The sequence below is a fragment of the Brachyistius frenatus genome, unplaced genomic scaffold, assembly GCF_029030835.1.
Source record: "Brachyistius frenatus isolate BFR_SWC_R1_liver_20210118 unplaced genomic scaffold, ASM2903083v1 Contig_56, whole genome shotgun sequence".
Taxonomy (NCBI): Eukaryota; Metazoa; Chordata; class Actinopteri; family Embiotocidae; genus Brachyistius; species Brachyistius frenatus.
Window position 1 is genome coordinate 645432 of NW_027210655.1, and position 16436 is coordinate 661867.

Below are 16436 nucleotides of genomic sequence, written 5' to 3' on the forward strand. Positions count from 1 at the left end.
TTCTCCCGTGTTCTGGGCTGCCATGGCTGGAACCCATGGCAATGCATATATATATATATATATATATATATATATATATATATACACATATATCAAAGATTCAGCGTGCACGGCAACTTCAAAGGTGTGCAAGGCGATGAGTGCATCTGAGGAGAGGCAAGAGGGTGGTGGGGGAGAGTTGATAAAGGGAAAGTGTGTGTGTGTGTGTGTGGGGGGGGGGGTGGTTTGAAATCCTCAGGTGACTTGAAGACTTTCCAAATTGGTAACGGCAGTCGCATCCTACCCCCCACCCTTTTGTCTCCGCGTGTCTTCGGATTTTCGTTCCCGTCGTTCCGTCTCATCATCGTCCCTCACGTCCTCCAGAAGTCCTATTTGATCTTTTCGGTCCAGGGAGTGACGAGTCTTTTATCTCGGCCACGTTTTCCACTCCACCCGTTTTCTCCCTCTCCGTCCCGACATTCAGCCCGTCGCCGTTTGCTTTTTCGCCGCATCACCGCCGACTTACGTCCTCGCTGGGGGGGGGGGGGGGACGGGGACGGTTCTTTGTCTCGTGCAGAACGGCCTCGGGGGGGATTTCACTTCCTGGAACGAGGAGCGCTGACACCGCCGCTCCCATCACCTCTGCTCTCATCCTCGTTCCTCCTCGTGTCTCTCTGTGCTTGAGTTCTTCCTCCTCTCTCGGGTGCATCGTCTTCATCGTGTCTTTCCAAACGGGCCGTTTAGATATAATCCCTCCTTCGTCCCTCCGACATTTTGTGGGTTTTGATCCATTTTCGAAATGTCAGCGAAACGGGCTTCTTCTGTGGCGAACGGACTTCCCTTTGAAAACTTCCCCGTTTGAAGCGGCGTCGTATTATATCAATCGGTTTTTTTTATTTTTTATTGATAACAGCGGCAATTCGCAACACGGGTTACTTCAGTAACACCGAACCCAACAGAACTTTACAGCATCATACAGAGAAACCCAACAATTCAACAATTCCCACGTAAGCTGGGAAAAAAAAACTCAGACAGAACCGGGCTCAGAGGTGGGCGGAGCTTCTGCCTCGACCGGTCGGGTTTGAGGGGAGAGCGGAGAGAGAAAACAACAGCATAGAGATCCGAGACGTGACCTGTCGGTGGGGGCCAGTAATCGTAAAGAATAAATATGTCTAATTTAATGAACGACTTTAAAAGTAACTTTTATATGTCTCGGACTTCCTAGTGTTTTGTTGCATCTTGTTATAGAAGTTATAGAATTAAACAAATTCACGTAAAATACGACAATCAGATAAAAAGTCTGCAGACACAACTTGTAACTGGCCTTTCTGGACTGCTTCTTGTTGTCCTTGTGTTATTCCATGAGTGGACATTTTTTTTCAATACGTTTTCTTTTTACGGTAAATTGAGGCCAAGATTAGCAAAACAATAAAAATACAAAATTAAAATTAAAACAAAAAAAAAGGGTTTTAAGTGTTTATAAAGCCGTACTGACAAGTAAACCAGTAGGAATGATGTCCAGAACTATAAAGCTAAGACTTGCTGCTGCGGCCGCTTCCACGTAGCTTCACCGCCAGCCTCCGTCACCATATCCACACGGACGCCGAGCGGTTTCGCTCACGCTTCATCGTCAGCCTCGTGACGAAGCGTGAAGCCGGGAGGGATGCCGACTACCAGTTGTGAGACGTTGTGCGGCGGCGATCGTCTGCGGCTCTGCTGTCAGGGTGTAAAGGGAATAACACTGCCAGGGAGGCGGTTTTTATTTTTTTATTTTTTTTTATATAAATCTGCAATATGTCCAGAGTGCCCTGTCTCTATGGAAACTGAGGCTTACATTGTGTACTTGTGCGATTTATCTTTTGTGTATTTTCTTGATAGGCCTGTGCGTGGCGGGGGTGGGGGGTGGGGGTTAATAGAGACATTGGAAAACATACTTAATTTGAGTGAATGCTTTTATTACATTCGGTTTTTTTTTACACCAATACTTACAGACCTGGACTCTCGGCCAATTATTCACACATACCGTATAACCACATGGTATGGATACATCTTCTGAAGTCCCATTTCATTTTTGAATTTAGTCCTTTGAATGAGTTGAAGATAAATTTTAAAAAAAACTCATTTTATGACATACTTTACTGTAAATTGAATGCTTAGGCCCGGCGTGTGCATCACCTCTCGCACGCTGCTTAGCTGAGGCTCGATGGCGTGTGCGTATCCACACGGGCTGCGTGTCGGCTGCGTGTCGGCTGCGTGTCGGCTGCGTGTCGGCGGCTGCAGGTCCTACCAGTCAATCAGTGAGTTTCTCTTTGATAACGGCCATCGGTTTTGAGCTTTTGAGGTCCGACGAGCGATGCGTCGTAACCAAAGAGCAGTCACGGGGTTTTTTGTTCACCCGCGTCCATAGCGAGACACACACACACACACACACACACACACACACACACACACACACACACACACACACACACACACACACACACACACACACACACACACTCCCGTCACCTGGAGTGATATAATTAGAGGCTGCACTGGTTTTCCTTGCTGTGATTATACAGTACAAATGTGATCACAGATCGTTTCCCTGTATATTTTTGTTCAGGAACCGTGAAAAACAGGCGTCGGTTCTATTTCATAAATGACGAGACGCACATCCGCGGCGTGTTCGAGGCCTTGTGCTTTTTCTCTTTGACAGAAGTTTGCATGCAAATCAGACACAAAAACCCGAATAAAGGACCTCATCTAGAAATAACAATAAAATACACAAAATGCCGTGCTCTCTTATTACTCTTTTTTTTTTCCCCGTTGCTTTCAGTGCAGCAAAGCTTCAAAATGCGATTGTGATTTGATGTTTTTGGAGCCCTAGGAAGCAGCATAATGGCTCATTGCAGTTCGTGTGTGGTGTTTTTGTAACACGCAGCGACCTGAGGTGGTGCGGGCAGGTTTTGTTTGTGTGTCACAGCGTGCCTCGTCACGAAAGTGTGAAATTGGGATTTCTCCCTCTAAGCCACCCTGCGTGAACAGAGGTGGGAAAACAGATCACAGGATCAGCTTGTAGCCTGGTGTGAATCCGGGGGGGGAAGATGCTTTCTCATTTATGCGGCCTAAAAAAATGAACAAAGCTTCCGTGACTATAATAATTCTGTGTTTTTGCCCTACGCGGGGTGTCCTCCCCGCTGGGACAAGGAAGGGACTCTGACGTTCAGCTTTCATCCTGTTTTGAGGTTGTCGCGGAACCGCTTTACATTGGCGGCGTTGCTGCACCGTTGAATTCGCCCCCCCGCTCGGCCCCACCCGGAGTCAGACTGTCAACGCCGAGTTCTGCTGGGACCTTCTGATGCGCCATTCGGTGCAAAAAAAAAAAACCCCACCTGAGCCGTGTCGCCGTGGCAACCGGGTTCTCTAACTCCATGACCTGCTCGTCTCGCGGTGCTTTTAAAACGCACAGAGTTTCTCGCCCATAACAACACCTCCCCCCCCCCCCTCCCCACACACACACACACACACACACACACACACACACACACACACACACACACACACTTGATAATACACATGCAGGGCGTCCTCACAGGTGATTGCGTCACGCTTACGAGGTCACAGAGGAAACGCGTCCCGTCTCGTCCTCTTGACGCTCGGCGCTGAAGTAATTAGAAGCCAATAAGTTGTGAGGAGGAGGAGGAGGAGCTCGCAGTTTAAGTTACAGTAATTAGCATGTATGGGCAGAAAGACGCACACACACACACACACACACACACACACACACACACACACACACACTGAGACACACAGGTATAATAATGTTTTATTGCATCTCGGAAACGGCGCACACAGCCAAATAAAAGCCTGACTAAATCATGACTTTACAGCAAGTCCCTGTCTGGGATGGATTTCAACTACATCAATTCCCAGGACGTGTTTGTCTCCGCATGCTGCACCGTACGTACGGCTGCGTGTAAATATCCGCTTCGTGATCTCGAGTGGCGGCTTCAGAAACGAGGGATTCACAACAACAACAAAAACACGTCCCATGTTTCACATCACTGAAATGTCATTTAAAGCGGCTATAAATATGTTGACGCGGACAGCTTTTTTTTCATAGAAACAAAAATAGACCACATCCAAAAAAAACAAAACCAAAATAAAAGGAGCCTGGAAGTTAAGATCAGTAACCAATAGATATTTTTATCCAGATAACTTTTTTTTTTATTGTGCTTTGTTGGGAGACGTCAAAGGAAAGTCTGCTGCGGTGTTTCTGCTTCAAACAAGTCGAAGCGCAGTCTAAAATATTCTTAAAAGGCTATTTATAGATGATAAAATCCTGCCTCCCTGCAGTGTCAAACACCCGACATTCAAAATGTCCGGTTCACGGTGAGCAAACAAAAAGAAATTGCTCATCTGTCACCCCTCCTCCTTTTTCTAATTTATCGCCGCCGACCATTTCTGGATGGGAAATGGGCGTGCGGCTGCATTTTAATTAAAACACATCACACGCACGCCGACGACGAGGGAAACTGTCCACAAAAAAAAAAAGTCGCCCGGAGGCGACGCGGCGAAGAAGCCTTTTAAGCGGCGAAGCGTCACTTCAGTGGAAAATCTGCACAAATTAGCGCACTGAGCATCGTGTGTGATTTCTTCATCAGCTCCTAAACGTAGCAGGTTCACGGTTCGCGACTCGCGTCACCTGACGTGTTATTTTTGGGAACGTAGACTGTCTGTTATCCCCGTCTGAATAACGCCGCCTGCTTTATGCTGCGGCGTGTTTGACTTTGTTGTATTTGAAATAAACTCCAATGCACGATGGCTCCTTTATTTATTCAGTCAACAAACATCGACACTTGTTGTTTGGCGACTTCGTCCACTTTTCGACTTGAATGAGAATCACGATTTCTTGGCTGAGAATTGAGACTTTTGTCCTCAATGTAAATGTTTATTTCTTTCATTTTCGATAGGGAAGACAACAACAACAACAACAACAACAAAAAGTGGCGCCTGATGTAAGATATACGATAAGTCTCGTAAAAATACTGATGACAATATACAAACATTAAGATTAATCAAGCGAATCAGCCGATGTCCCCGAATAAAAATGCGCAGAATCGTCGAAGCGTGGAATAGTGATTTTATGAAAATAATAATCAGTTATCTGGTTTCGGTGCTTCGGTTTGATCAACACGTTGGGAGAGGAAATATTCTCGGGGAGGAAAGAAAAATTCTCTTTGCGTCTCAAACGAAATTGAAATGTAACGACTTGACAGTTTTCATAATAAAATGATAGATATGCCCGCAGCTACTGCGGGACAGGTTGGTTTTTTTTTTCTTTCCAAAATATGTCAAGAAATATATCAAACAATCATATTGGCTTTGTATTTGAATACTAACACGGCGTCAGACCTTCGCTCGGAGCCAAGCGCCGTTGAATTAGTGATCAGCTATCGCAGTTCGACGGGGAGGATGTGACGAGACAGTTTTCTGCGTCTGGTCGGGGGACACTGACGGTTATCAAAAAAGATGAAAAAAAAAATAGCAGCGAGGACGTGTCAAAATCTTTAGACGGGACAGACGTGGATTAATTGGGAGCTCAGAGGGGGAAACGGGGTTTTTAAAGTTCAGACTGTCTGTGAATAGAAAACGAAGGGTCACCAGAACGTCCGTCAATATCAAGACAAGCTCTTTTTGTATTCCGCGTCCGTAGTTAATTCATCGACCCGTCAAATATTTATGCCTGAATGTTCGCTGCTGTTTCCTGTTGGTTGAGGACTTTCTGTCAGTTTCCTGCAGTGATTGTTTGTTTTTTTTGATAATTGAAGATTTGAGAAAGCGTGCAGGGGTGCTGCAGACAGCTGCAGGTTTGATTTAAAAATAAAAAAAATTAAAAAAGTCATTAGTTGAAAGGTAGAAATGTTAGGCTTTGAAATTTTGAAATATTTGCCATTAAGTGTTAAAAAAAACAACCTCCTTATTTATACTATAGAAAGGCTGTGTGATATAACAATGCTATGATTGGCTTTAATCCTAATTAATACAATTTAATAGAATAATAAGTATTTAATAAAACGAGCAGAAAACACAAAGAAAGAAAGAAATCGGCAAAAAAAATTAAAAAAAATAATTCCCAACCTACATTTTATAGCAACACAAACAGCATAGTTTGCTCTTAAAAAAAGAAAAATATACATATATAGTGTTGTATATATATATATATATATATATATATTCATATATAAGTCGACCCTGACCAGAAAAACACATCACATGACATGCTGGGTTACTTTAACCCTGTAAACAGGAATGTAATGTTTGTGTGTGTGTGTGTGTGTGTGTGTGTGTGTGTGTGTGTGTGTGTGTGTGTGTGTGTGTGTGTGTGTGTGTGTGTGTGTGTGTGTGTGTGTGTGTCCCCGTCCCACCAGCGGGAGGATGGGACAGTGACAGACTTCCTGAAACCATTATTTCCTTAGCGGTGTGTGACAGACAAGCGGCATCAGTTTGCAGGCAGCCTGTCAGACAAGGATGAGAGCATTCAGTGGGATGTTGGGACACCACCCCCCCCCCCGGCCACCTTGATCCACACACTCCGAGACATCTTTCGATTTATTTTTTCCCCCCTTACTTGTTTGGTCTTTTGGAGCTCCATTATCTGCCGTTTGTTCCGCGGCTCTCGGAGATGCGGCGGTAACGTCTGTCTTCGCAGGGCAACGCAGGGCTTTCATACGGGGGGGGGACACGCGGCAGGTGATCGCCGGGGAGGAGGACACCTCGACAGGCAGCTGCTGAGCTTTCTGCGCCCTGGCGTCTTCACAGTATGTGTGTGTTTTTGTGTGTTTGTGTGTGTGTGTGTGTGTGTGTGTGTGTGTGTGTGTGTGTGTGTGTGTGTGTGTGTGTGTGTGTGTGTGTGTGTGTGTGTGTGTGAGGATAAATGGAGATTGAATCAGGGAAAAAAAAAAAAATAGCCCGAATCATTAGTTAGTTGAATGTCTTCCGGTGCCGAAGCCAGCGGCTCCACCCAAGGTGACTCCCCTCCACGCTGCTGCTGTCAGGAGCCGGGGTGATTTATAACTGCTTTGGGGGGGAGGGGAGGGGGGGTGCTCCTGGCCTGGAGGCCCTGCAGGAGCAGCAGTGATGCCTCCCCCCTCCCCCTCCCCCCGTACCCTCCACCCCTTCGACAGGCTCCCCGGAGAGCGTCGCTGTCGCCGTGGTCGTCGCCGCCGCCGCACCTCGTCCCGTTCGCAAGTAATGGCGGCATTATGAGGCTGTAAGTGTTGTTGTTACTCTCCCCTCCCGCCCCCCCCCCCACCACCACCCCACACACTCCATAAAAACTCCCATCAACGTGATATCCTCCTGTCTGCATGTTTACTGCCAATTTTATGTCACTTGCGGCAATTTCAAATGCGTTGGGGGCGGGTTTTTTTTTTTCTTCCGTACGCGTCGTTAACGTGCGTTGTTGGGATGTGACGCGGCGGTACGGCAAACAGGTGATTAAAAAAGGGAGCACATTTATTTTAATAGGAAGTTTTGGAGGGAGAGCTACGTAGAGATTTGTTATTACAGAGTTGTACTGAAATAGTTTGTATATTTAAGTTCACCAACTTTCTGCCCCGGGCCAAACAAACCTTTATATCACATCGAGACATGTTTTGAATTCTCGATCTGAATCCAAGGTTAATATCATTTTAAAAAAAAAATATTTCGATAGATAAAGGATGCAGCAGACCCCTCGCCCCTCAAAGCAAGAAGGTCCTACGTTTGAAAAATTTGTATTATTCCCTTTAGATGCCACAGACTGTATGTAAAAGTGTTCGTAGCTTAGTAGTCCGATGAGGAAGCTGCAATACCACCGAGGGCCACTAGAGGTCGGCTAAAAAAAAAAACAACCAACCTCTGGGTGAAGCTCCGGATGATGCATTTCGATAAAACAAACCCCCAAAAGAACAAAAGATAAAACGATCGATAATCATCCGTGCTTCTATCCGTCTTCACGCTGGTTAAAAGATGTCGGGGCTCGTTTTACCGCCTTCGCTTTTCGTCGTTTGCTTCGTCACCTGATTCTCGTCACACACGTTGTTTTAGTCGTCGATAGCTGAGAGTTCAGTTGATTTGAAACGAGCTTTGACAGCTTTAGGTGGTGCAGCACAGCGAGTGTCAAAAGCTTCACCGCCTGAAGGCTTAAATAAAAAAAGAAAAACTCTGCCGGTAAAAAACAAAAAAAACCCCTGAAGATTCCTCGTTCAGCTTCAGACGCTGTCGCACTCGATTCCAGCAACGACGATGAGTTTTAACTTCGGGAGAAAGACATCCGGCACCGAAAATCACTTCCCCCACTGTTAATCCATCTCCTCAGCATTTTTCTAAATACACACTAATTTGGTTAATTTGACTTTTTTTTTTTTTTTTTTTTTGTCAGTTTAAGCTTCTAACGCTAAAAATATGCAAAAGCTCATTACGCTCCATTTTGAGACGGTGCAGTAAATGCAGCAGAGGCAGACGGGAGTGAGGCTGCAAGTGAGCCACCGGTCGTCTGCATTAAAGAGGCTGTCGGGAGAAAAAAAAACCAAACGTCACGGAGGCAGTTTAGTGGAGGAGGCGTTATTTTGCAGAACGCGGATAAAAAATAAATTAAAAAAAAAAAATTACCAAAAAATTGTACGCAGATGCTGCTGACTGAGAAATCTGCATTATGCCAAAGCTCAACTTTTATTTACTGAAGAAAGAAAAAACAAAAAACAAAAACAAACACAGAGCTACCGTTCTCCGCTCAAATGTGATCGCCATGGAGACCGGGAAAGAGCTGAGAGGGCGAATCGGAGGGAATAAGCAGCTGAACGGAACGTGTCATAAGTCATTCGGTCTGGTCTTCCCCTGCACGTCCCTTTGGATGAGCGCCTCGGCTTTGACTGACGGACCGGGCGGCAGCACCTGCCTCGGTGCTTTTTCTCACCCCCACCCGCCCTCCACCCGCCCTCCCTCACCCCCCCGTGTTTCGATTTGACAACATCTGACACCGAATGACAAAGTGAAACGGCAGTCGTGACTGTTCCAAAGGAATTTACGAAGACGGCTTACATCATCGTTTTCACCTCCTCGGGGGTGGAGGTGGGGGGTGTTATTTCTTTTGGCTGCTATTTGGAAATCCATGCAGATACCGCTGACGGTGCAGATTTCGTCCCGGATGAGCGAGCGTATTTCTGACGCCGGGCGCGATCGCTTGACCCTGGATGTTGAATATGCAGCTCAACTGCGTACCTGTCGGGTTGACCTCGTTGGCCCCCCCCCTGCCTCCCCCCCATGCTGACACATCATTGGTCTGGGAGTGATTGCTTCATGGCCCCTCAGGGTTGGGTGGTGGTGGTGGGGGGGGGATACAGTGCTGCTCTGAATGCCAGTGTGACGTTCGCGGTGCTTTTAAGGTCAGAGGCTGATGGTTTCGGTGACTCAGATGTCGATTGTTCTGCAGACGAGGGGGAGGACGATGTTGATTTGAGGACGCAGGATCCGGGGACATTATGTATTACATCTTGACATTAGTTTTATTATTGATTTGAATTAGTCACGGATATTCGAAGAGTCGTTCTGATCGAACAGCACACGCGACTTTGGTTCTCCCTTATTTCCTCCTGTTTTTAACCGACTCCCGGTTGTAATGCGTTACTCCCGTCACAAGGTGGCGGTAATGCGACCGCTGATAATGGCGACGGCTGCGATGTGGCGGTTTGAAACATGCGAGAGAGAAAAAAAGGACGTCACGGATTCGCTGTACTGCGCCTTCATTTGCCCGGTCCAGTTTACAACTCCTCCTGCTGACACGGATGATGGATGATGATGATGATGGTGGTGATGATGATGATGCAGGTGATGATGGATGGCGGATGATGATGACTGTGATAATGGTGATGAAGGTGATTATTATTATTTTGTATTTATTTATTTATTCTGAGCTGCACAGCACTTTGGCGCTGAGTTATCCGAACACCGTCCCGGCTCCTATACATCATCACCCCCCCCCCCTTACAGGTGTTACCAACCCCAACTGCCAACACTGACCTCATCCGTCCTCATTATGTCCACATCATTACACGCGCGTGTTCTCGCACACACGTTTTCTCTCCGCTCCCGTACGGGTTGTAAACTAGGCCAGAGCATCTCCGAGGTTTTGGCCTTCGGGAAGAGGAAGGAAAAAAAAAAAAAAGTTGGTTTCGTTTGAGTTTTTAATGTTTTGTTTCCCCTCGCCGCTTTCTGCCCTTATTTCCTGCAAAAATCAACCCCGATGAAATCCACTCCAGCGTTCCCAGCATGCCCCTCTTCCCCCCCCCCCCCTCTGACGCCTGTAATCTGGCCAGGCAGGGTTCATCCACCCTCCCCTCCCCCTGATTATAAGGCCCCTTGTGTTGTCACGGCAGCGAAAAGCCACAGAATCAATTGTGTGCATTAAAAAAAAAGAAAGCCGGCTGGCTGTCAGCAGGCCTCCTCAGCGAGGAGGAGGAGGAGGAGTCGGACGAGGAGTCGGACCTGTCAGCTGGAGAAATGGAATTTTATCTGGATGAATAGTTGGACCGTTCAGCAAGAACAGGGGGAAGAATAGCATCCGGTGTCACCACTCGTAGAATTAATGACAAAAAGCAGCCAGATAGAGTCGATGGGGAAAAGCCTGAAGAAGGCGGCGGCGTTTCCTTTTGTGCTCTCCGTCACGTAAAGTAAAGAAAAGGAATCCCTGCTTCGGTGTTAGACGTGAATAGAAGCCATGTTTTTGGTTAAAAAAATTTAAAAAAAAAATGTGATTAAGTTCTTACAGTAGTAATTGGATTTTTTTTTTTTTGTTGTTGTTTTTGTTTGTTATATATATATACGCCTTGTGTGGTATGTTGCGGTTTTTCCCAGAGGGGAGGGGAGGGGAAGGGGAGGAAAGGAAAGGGAGGAGAGGGGGAGGTGGGGGGAGAAGGATTGGCAATGGGAATTCCATGTAATCCCATTTAGGATGGAGGGGATGCTCCCAGGGAAATCTGCTCTGGCATAAACAGGGAGACGCGCTGCCGAGTCAGGAGGGAATAAGGAAACATAGTAAAACACCGAGAAATGTGGAGAAACAGGTTCATTAAACTGGAAAAAATGATTAAAAAAAAAAAAAATTAAAAAAAGGGAGGAGGAAGAGGGATTTATTTTAAATTTTTATAAGCTCACAAATGGTCCTGATTGTGTTCATACTCTCATGCAGATGTGTCCGGCTGTCCCCTTTTGTTGGCGACGCCTTCTTCTTCTTCTTCTTCTTCTTCTTCTTCTTCCTTCTTCTTCTTCTTCTTCTTCTTCTTCTTCTTCTTCTTCTTCCTCTTCTTCTTCTTCTTCTTCTTCTTCTTCCTCTTCTTCTTCTTCTTCTTCTTCCTTCTTCTTCTTCTTCTTCTTCTTCTTCTTCTTCTTCTTCTTCTTCTTCTTCTTCTTCTTCTTCTTCTTCTTCTTCTTCTTCTTCTTCCTCTCCCTGTCTTGCCTGATGTGTTATTCATGAAAGACGAAGGGGAAAAAAGTCACCGCGGAGGAACGGAAAGGGGGAGCGGGATGAGAGAGGAGGAAGACGCAGAGGAGTAAAGGCCGAAGATGAAGGAAAAAGGGGGGGGGCGACGGGACTGATGGAGGTTAAAGAGGAACAAGATTGCAAAGTGAGGGGTGATGAATGAGAAGGCGGCTTTAGACGGGCTCAGAGGATCAAACTGGTGATTTCTGTCCTCGAGAGGAAGGCTTTAAAGGTGAGAGAGTCTGTTTATCTCAGCCGGTTAAGATGACAGACTCTTCGACCGCCTCACGGGAGGATATATTCAGTTTAATCCAACAAGCGGTGGCTGATTTTAAATGTTCGGATTCGTCTCCAGGCGTGTAAGGTGTCAAGTTCAGTCGGTAAAACACAGGCGAGAAGACGTGTCGCTGAAATACTGAAATCGTGCCATTAACTGGTTTAAAGACGGATATAAAAGACAGATTAATGGTTCACGCTTTTTTTAAATGTCCTTAAAATCAGCAATCAAAGAGTAGAAAAATCCCCGCTGATTCTTTCAGTTACGCAGCAGAACAACAACAAAACAATTCCTCTTCCATGGTTTCCAAAACACACACAAAAAAAATCATCTTTCAGTTTCTGAACGGGTCAAAAAACGAGAGTTTCTGTTCATCCACGACACGGATGACGTCTCTCGGAGTTGCTCCACTGATCCGGTAGTCGTGATTTTAATGAGACATTTTTTCACAGTTTTCCAACATTTTTAATCTTCACAACAGATTAAAAAAAAAAAAAAAGTTCTCAACTCTGTTTCTACGAGCTCTTCAAACGACCGGCGTGTTCTGCGGGCCGCTGCTCGTCACGGCCGACGTCCGGCGCGGTGGAACCGTCCGGGGGTGGTATGAAACGCGGTCGAGCGTGCGTGCGCGCGCGCCGATCGAAAATGAGGATCGAGAATAGACGCGGTAATTAAACGCTTTACGAGCGGAGAGGCTCGGCCGGTGCGGAGTTCATGCATTTATGCGGCGTTGCTCGGGGAGTTATTATAACTGGCCGTTCGCCAGGAGCTCATTCAAGAAGTCGACATCTGCGGAGTCCGACGGCCGATCAGAGAAAACCGTAAAACCTTTTGTGTTTTTAACCAAACTTCGCTTTTATTCCCCTCATTTTTCTGCATCCTATTAGCTGTGTTCTCACGTTACTGCCTGTGTTACGTGACGAGATGTACGCACGTCAATTGTTTTGAGCCGGTTTTTGTAACATCAGGAATGAAACTATAAAGTGTGCTTTTTAAATACGCCAAAAATTGCAGTAATTGCTGAATTTACTGCGTTGTGTTTTGGTTGACGTAGAAATGATTAAATAAGCTGTAACTCCTGTAAATATACACAACGTAAGGGTTTATGCTTTTGTATTTCATCTCCGGAGCTGGGAGCTCTGGCATGTTACCTCGCCGTAAGGTTTGAATACATGAATTACAGATGTGTGTGTGTGTGTGTGTGTGTGTGTGTGTGTGTGTGTGTGTGTGTGTGTGTGTGTGTGTGTGTGTGTGTGTGTGTGTGTGTGTGTGTGTGTGTGTGTCAGCCCCAGCTGCATGCTCCATGCACCGCTGGTATGGAGCTGTCACGGAGAGGTCCTAGACAGCAGACAGATGGGGAAGGAGGGAGGTGTCGGCAGAGGGCATGTCAGCGGCACCAGCCAGCAGATTCCCCATTAGATGCTCAGGTGCTTCGTAGCGAAGGAGACCGTCACAAAGGGGAAGGGGAAAAAAAAAAAAAAACAACCCCGGCAACCGATCAAATCCAGGCAGACTTCGGCCCTGAACGTCCAGATCGCATATGTTCCGTCTGTAGATCCAGATGTGTTAAATTACGGCTCAAAATGTGGATCAGATGCTTTTTGAGTGCTCGTGTTTCCGATTGACCTTCGATCGACCTTTCTGGACTCTATTATGATAATAACGAACAAATGCACGCGAATACTCAGAAACAGACCTAAAGAAGAGATTATAAGTTGTTTGCCATCTAAAAATGACATTTTATTCAATTAGATTTGAGTAAATAGCGCCAAATCGCAACGCAGGTTATTTCAATAGGGCAATTAGGACATTAAGGTCCTTTCTCGACAACGTTATACAGAGGAACCCAACAATTCAACAATTCCCACGAAAGCTAAGAGGAAAAATAACTCCCCTTTAAGGGAGAAAAACCTCCGACAGAGGGAAGAAAAAACTCCTTAACTGGAAGAAAACTTCCACTTGTGAGGAAAAACTCCCTTTAAACAGGAAGAAACCTCCAACAGAAGAAAAAACTCTTTAAACAGGAAGAAACCTCCAACAGCAGAAAAAACTCTCTTTAAACAGGAAGAAACCTCCAACAGAAGAAAAAACTCTCTTTAAACAGGAAGAAACCTCCAACAGAAGAAAAACAATCTTTAAACAGGAAGAAACCTCCAACAGAAGAAAAAACTCTCTTTAAACAGGAAGAAACCTCCAACAGAAGAAAAAAACTCTCTTTAAACAGGAAGAAACCTCCAACAGAAGAAAAAAACTCTCTTTAAACAGGAAGAAACCTCCAACAGAAGAAAAAACTCCCTTTAAACAGGAAGAAACCTCCAACAGAAGAAAAAAACTCTCTTTAAACAGGAAGAAACCTCCAACAGAAGAAAAAAACTCTCTTTAAACAGGAAGAAACCTCCAACAGAAGAAAAAACTCTCTTTAAACAGGAAGAAACCTCCAACAGAAGAAAAACAATCTTTAAACAGGATGAAACCTCCAACAGCAGAAAAAAACTCTCTTTAAACAGGAAGAAACCTCCAACAGCAGAAAAAAACTCTCTTTAAACAGGAAGAAACCTCCAACAGCAGAAAAAAAACCTCTGTTTAAACAGGAAGGAACCTCTGAGAATCAGCAGCATAGAACGGTTCAGGGATCACTCATCGTCACCTGATCGTCTCTGTATGTGATCACGTGATCAAACCTCAGGCTTCATTCAGGAAATCTTTTATTTAGGAAGCAGCTGCATGTTCCTGGATGCCAGAAATGTAAACGGAAGCAAACACAAAACTGATCGTATGACTTATCGTTGTGCGTTTTTCTTGCCATTCAGGCTCTCACTCTGCACGCACTCCGATCCACTCGTCCAACGGTCGCGCTGATCGGCGACGACGTAGCGACCGTCTCACGCCATCTGCGGCCATTAGAACAATCAGCTCTTTCTTCTTCAGTGCATCACATGTATTATTTATCCACCTATTTCACCGTGTTTAAGTAACCGATGGCGACATTAGCGACCTCATTTTTGATGAATCACAGCGGCGCATACGCTTGTGTTGACACGGTGTGAATCTGAGCGACCCGAGCGCCGTTGAGTTTTGAATCTCGTCTCGTGTGAGAAGGTTCAGCGGTCACGAGATGAAAAAGAAAGAAAAACAACAAAAAAAGGCTTTGAAGCTAACTGGCGTAAGAGTGAGTTTATCGGAGCGTGATCCACTTACAGTGTCTGGTCGCAAGAAAATCACAGAGTCGGTGCAGCGCAGGTGAAACGACAGCAAAAAACGAGCGATAGTTAAAGCTTGTCAAAACAACTTTAGAACAAAACTAGTGTAAAAAAAAAAAAATGAACAAGGTGCATTGTTCTGCTTTAAAATAAAAATGCAAATAAAAAAAACACGGTGTCTAATAAATCCATATGGGAGACGAGAGGAGAAAATAATAGATAGAAAAAGAGAGGATAGATGGAAAAACAAGAGGCGACAACAGAAAAAGAGGAGCGGGGTAAAGATTAGACAAAGAGGTCGAAAGAAAAAGAGAAAGGAAGGAAAAAAGGTGAGATGAAGAGAAAGAGAAGGCGGTTGAACGAGTCCAGACAGCAGGAGAGAAAGAGGCAGTAAAATCTCTTTATCATCAAACAATAATTTAGCCACCATTTATCCGAGCGTTCGCTTCCCGATTGTGAGGGGGCAGTAAAAGTTAATTATCCCCGCGTATGCGTGTCTGTGTACTTGTATTTCAACCAGAGCCCAGAGGCACCGGGAGGCCCGGTAACGGGTCTCATTAGAACTGGACCACATGCTCTCTTTCCTTATTCCCAGAGGTGAAACAAGCAGCGGTCAGTGAAGCTGCTGGGCTGTATCCTGACAGCACCAACCAAAACCCCCTCCACCCCCACCACACACACACACACACTAACTGACCAACCTGCTGTCATCCCATTCAAATCCACCACCCACTGAAACGCAGTAAAAGACAGCAGGTCAGCACTTAAGGAGTCACAATTTAAAAAAAAAAAATAAAACGTCATTTTCGATGCAATTCTCGCTCCATTTAAGATCCCGTGCAAATCACGTCCATCGTGACGTATTGCATTCATGTTTATGGTTCAGTATTGTTGCAGCGGTGCGCCTCATACGTCAGGTAGGAGGAAGTCAGGGTGCGGATCGTCGGTCTTTCTTCTTGCTACAGAATTCACGTTTTTATTAAACCCAACTACAATCTTACAATGTTTTATTAACGATAAACAAACTGTATTTTTTTTTTAATGTGCCAGAAACGCAGTATAACCCGACCGGGCTGGAGTTACCATAAACTGTATATAAAAGTGGGCGGAGCTTCTGGGTCCCATGCGGAAGAGCCTTCAGCTGCAATACCACCGAGTGCCACTAGAGGGCGGCAAAAAAAAAACAACAACCTAAAATAAAAAGCCTCCGGCTCCATAGACTTCCATTCAACTTGTGTCATTAAATGCAAAGTCAATACAGTTTCTCCAGTTCCTTCCGTGATGTTCGCTGAGGTCGCTCCTTCTTATTCGTTTTCTGGAGGTCCATCTGGAAACAATACCGTCATGAATTATTAAATAAGCCTTACAAACAATTGCTTGGAGGAGGAGGCTGGAGAGGAGCAGGGGGGGGAGGGAGGGGGCGTGTCTGTTTGATTGACAGGTCTGTGATGCAGTCAGTCAGGTTCATTATCACCAT